Below are 4,869 nucleotides of genomic sequence, written 5' to 3'. Positions count from 1 at the left end.
TAGTTTGAGTCATTCTAGAAGGCCGTATTTCAGAATGTGACTGATGAATTTCCATCAATCATCTGTGGGATGCCCATACCACACTACAGCATCATGAACAACGTAGCCTGTGGGTGCGAATATCACCGTAAGACATCAGTAAGGCATCAGTATAGTCGTGTCATCCGACAGCCACTCATTTTACATCAATGAGTTCGTTAACATGAAAGAGACTATCAGAATTGACAGCTGTTGTAAAACCTAACTACTTGGCATGACAGAACTTCTAGCCGGAGACGAGAAAGCAAGGGTTCACAATCAAACCGCAGAATGTCAAGAAACCTAAAACAAGATGGAGCAACCAGAAGTATATCAGTGGTGGATTGCAGTGACACCCACTCAAAAAATGCAAATCGTGATGGCAGCGTCAACCAAATAAGTTCCGATAACGCTCCACCAGGGCATTTAACAGACATAATATATTGTGATAATCTTTCTAGTAAGAAGGCCACCAAAAAAAACTCAAAATTGCAAATGAAGTTTGGATAACCTAGATTTAATATTTTAAGTGGTATATCCGGCTATATATTACTTACTGTCTCCCACTCTTTTCTGGTATTCTAATTTTTCTTCAGGAAATCGCTTCTGAAGGACGTTCTTCATTATTTGTTGCTAGGCTAGGTGTTTCACGGAAGCTGGGCGAAACTCTTTGAATTATGTCCCCTATATCTCCTTCTCCCTCGGCTTCAGTCAGTGCCCTTTTAAACGTGCCCGCGAACCTCTCAACTAAACCGTTAGACTTTGGATGATATGTAGATATATTGATACGCCTAATGGCATTGACGGTTCAGAACTTCGAAAATTCGGCAATAGAAAATTATGGTCTATTATCAGACACCAATATGTGGGACTGGCAAAATTCACATGCAGTCTTGACCACAGTTTGTCGGTGTTCACCAACTCGGCATGCAGTCCTAATATCACCGTACTACGTAAGCTTGTGGACACAACTACTCGACTTCCGAACACCAGTCATCCGTCCAGGAGTGATAGAGAATTCCGTCAGTGAGCATATTGTTCAATGCTTTCGTTATCTACATGAGAAGGATAGCCATGTTCGAGGTAACTAATAATGCACTTCAGCTAATCGTCTTCCTGAGTAAAGCGTTTAGTATCTTCGGAGTAGTTCGTGATACACGAACAATCTAATCCTCTTTACCATCAGGAAAACGATGACTGTTAACAGCTGCAATTCCAAAGTTGGGAGCATCAGTGACCACGAGTATTTCAAGCCAAGGATTGTAATAAGGTAAAAACAGTTTAGAACTTGATGCTTCGGACAAAGAACAGGTTTTACATCCTGTCGTAAGTATAATTTCGCCCTCACAATTGTGCAGTATCCCAACTTATTCTGGAACATGTTATACGTTTCCGCAAAAGGCAATCTATCATTATAGCTTTCTTAGTTACGTGGACGATTAGTAGATCTCTAGGACTATTTGGGCTTTTAGTAATTCATATTTCACTCAGTGGTACGTCCCACAGATTTCGTTTGTCTATCCAATCTATAACAATAAGGTCCAAATCGTGTCTGTTTGTTAAATAACAATTTCTTGTGAGGCAATTGTCTCGGAATACAACAGAGTGTTTAAATATTTCAACAAACCCTAAAATGTTTACAGATGCATTCCGAGCTGTGTGCTCAAACGCCGATACTTGTGGAAAGCCAATTAAATTCCATGTCCATTTAGAGATTAACCTGAAATCTGACGCTGTATCATATTGTAATCGAATATGAACACCATTAACGATTAATTCCACATACCTGCTTCTCGAGTGATGTTTGTAAATTTTGATGCTACTTTACCTTCAAACTGTCTTAACAGCATAAATATAATATATAGATAATGCCATACCTTAGGTTTCCAGCATGTCTGTATCCTGCTTTAAGTCTACTATTCGTTAGAGTTCAACAGTAACAGTTTGTCGCGTCATTCCATCAGCGTGTTCCATACGGGAAGTTGGTATCGATGGAAGAAGACAGACCAGAAATGACTGATGAGCATTTGAATTGATCACTAGTTAATACATTTAATTTAAATTGTTCTGCTTTAAAATTTACTCTTCCCACGTACGTAGTCTGGTCTTCATCAGCTTCGCTGGTCAGATGTAGATAGTTATACCGGATACGAGATAATGTCATATGTTCACAGAACATCTCACTTAAAATGCTAACAGTTTCATAGAAGTTAACTTCTCGTGGATATTCAGGCAGGATATGGTTTTCATACATTTGGTGTTTGTTAGGGCCAAGCTTCTGTGACAACAGCTTGACTCTCTCTGTGTCATCCACAGCAGCAGTGGCCCTGCTCGCCCGTGAACTATCTGAATAAGCGCAATGCCTAACCTACATTATTAATTTATCGAAATCAGAAAGACAGGCCAAGTAAGCAAATACATACTTCATAGGTAGATAAATCAAAAGGGTATGACGAAATGTATATCATATTTTACGGCACACACCAATATACTTTTAACCACCCGTCCAGTTTCTTTCAATTTTTGTCATGGACAAATGTTATGAAGGACAGGACTTAAATTACCACAGAATATTGACCTCACTACACGATGATAATTGTACAGTGAGACTATAACTTGTTGTCGAATCAATCAGATTTAGAATAACAGGTCTTGTATTTTGGCGTGGAATTCATTCACTCACTTTTGTAAATGAGGATTCGGCAGTTTACCTGATATATGGTCGTGGTGACAACTTATTACGCCTGTTACTCCCTGTTGAGCATAGGCCGACGACCAGCATTCTACAACGCATTCTGTCCCATATCATCCTTTTTTAGTTCTATCCAATTTTTGTTCATTCTTCTCATATCTGCCCTCATTTCTTGGGCGTAATGTATTCTTTAGTCTCTTTGCTAACCCGGAAAAAAATTAGTGGTGACAATGGTTAATCTAACTCTTAACTGTAATCATCAACTGTTATTCATAATCCTTATTCCTCAAACTTCTTTATTACACTCATTTATCCCTACTAATTAGATGAACATTCTCAACGTCACTAAATATTATTATTATTATTGGCTTTATTCAATATTATGATCTGATACAATACAGAATTCTCAGCACTAAGGTGTTGCTCAAAGATCGTCCATGAATTAAAGTTTCAACAACAAATCAGTCGGATAATTTTTCAAGGTCATCTTGAAGCTCTCAACCATGACCTTCTTTTTTATCGCTCTCCACATCTTGACTTCGTCAGCATATAACAAGACCGATGATGCTGAGAGACTGAAAAGGTTATTTACATACAGTAGGTAAAACACAGGTCCCCAAACTGTATTCTGAGGCACCCCGCACAGCACAGTTTCCCAGCTTGACAAATTTCATTTGACCCATACCCATTGTTGGCACACAACTAGAATGTCCTTTGACCACAATAATTAGTTGTCTCCAATCCCGATATTACTCAACTTATTTGACAGACCGTTAGGAGGCACTTTGTCGAAGGATTTGCTGTAGTCAATGTGGGCTATATCTATGGACAACTTTTGACATTTAAGAGTGCATCAACTTTGGTGAGCTACTGAAAAATTTTTGAGACAGGATTAACCTGTAATTTCAAAAAGAATTCGGTTTTCGTCAAGCTAGTTAAACAACTCCTTCAGAAGAATCCTTTCTAAAGTTTCAACAACCACGCTGGTTAGGCATACAGGTCGATGGTTCTCAGGTTTATGTCTCATAACTGTTTTGAAGGTAGGACTTACTATAGCATTCTTTTAGTCTTTTCGTAATCAACCCTGGGTTGTGGAGAGATTGAAGACACCCTTAATCGTGGATCACGATTGCTCCTTCCTATGTACGTGTTTCCGCACATGTATGTTAATTGATAGACACAATAGGATGTGACAAAATTGCTTATGTGCTGTCTGGGTTTTTGGTGAAACACAGACTTGTCTTATCAATAGTGACAAATTGGACTGCATAAAATGTTCTGTTGATGGCTAATTTCAGTCTCCGTTTCCTTATGTGACTATTTGAGTCGCCTCTAAATGGTAACATAATATAAAACTCTCTTAATTTATGTCTCGTATTCTTATCATTTTATTCATAGGTACTCATGATATCACTTCGTTTATTTCGCATCTCTATTACTTACCCTTAACGATTTCAACAACAACATTTTATTCATGTTGCTGCATTCACGTTCTTATTCGTTACCAACTCATCACGTTTATTGTTATCATTAACACTACGTAATATAGTATCATAGTCTTTTGATTACATCATGACTATCCCATGTTCGTACGTCCCCACGGAGCTAGTACTTTGAGAAAAACATATATTCATATCTGTATACGATTGTACAGCTTGATAACAAATTCGTTGAAAAGTGATCCCTCCCCTGAACATCTTATTTCTGGAGTTAAGATGAGAATTATCTGTTAGCTGATAAATTATGCAGTTGGGTTCAACGACCAAATGATGACTTCATCTTTCTATTATAGTCTAGTTTGATAAATAAGTGATCTTTACCTTAAACTCATTCTATGCGTTAGTTTGTCATTTAAACTATGAGAATTTCGCCCCCAGTTGTTATATTTACATTTCCACCATTGAAAGCAAAAGTATTGTTATATATCTTATTACAATCTAGGAGATAATTCATTTCGAAAGTAATTGTTCTATTGTGGTGTACTACTTATGTGAACAAAAGCAAGACATAACGCCAGTGAGGAATTGAATGTCTGGAAGCAGAAAGTCAATGTAACAAATAGTATTAGTTATTATCAACTATCTATCAGGACTCAGTGGCCGAGTGGATAACGCGATGGCGTTTGAAGCGAGAGGTACTGGATTCGAGTCCCAGAGTGA

The 4,869-nt window shown here is 37.9% G+C and overlaps 1 non-coding gene across 1 annotated transcript; it reads left to right on the top strand.

Moving 5' to 3' along the window:
* The first annotated feature begins 4,802 nt into the window (after positions 1–4,802).
* Smp_tRNA_01915_Gln_TTG.1.1 lies at positions 4,803–4,869 on the top strand. Its single transcript has one exon. It is a non-coding gene (tRNA).

Source organism: Schistosoma mansoni, chromosome 2, assembly GCF_000237925.1.
Source record: "Schistosoma mansoni strain Puerto Rico chromosome 2, complete genome".
Lineage (NCBI taxonomy): Eukaryota > Metazoa > Platyhelminthes > Trematoda > Strigeidida > Schistosomatidae > Schistosoma > Schistosoma mansoni.
The sequence above is the reverse complement of the archived record's forward strand: the minus strand, read 5'-3'. Positions and strand labels throughout refer to the sequence as shown.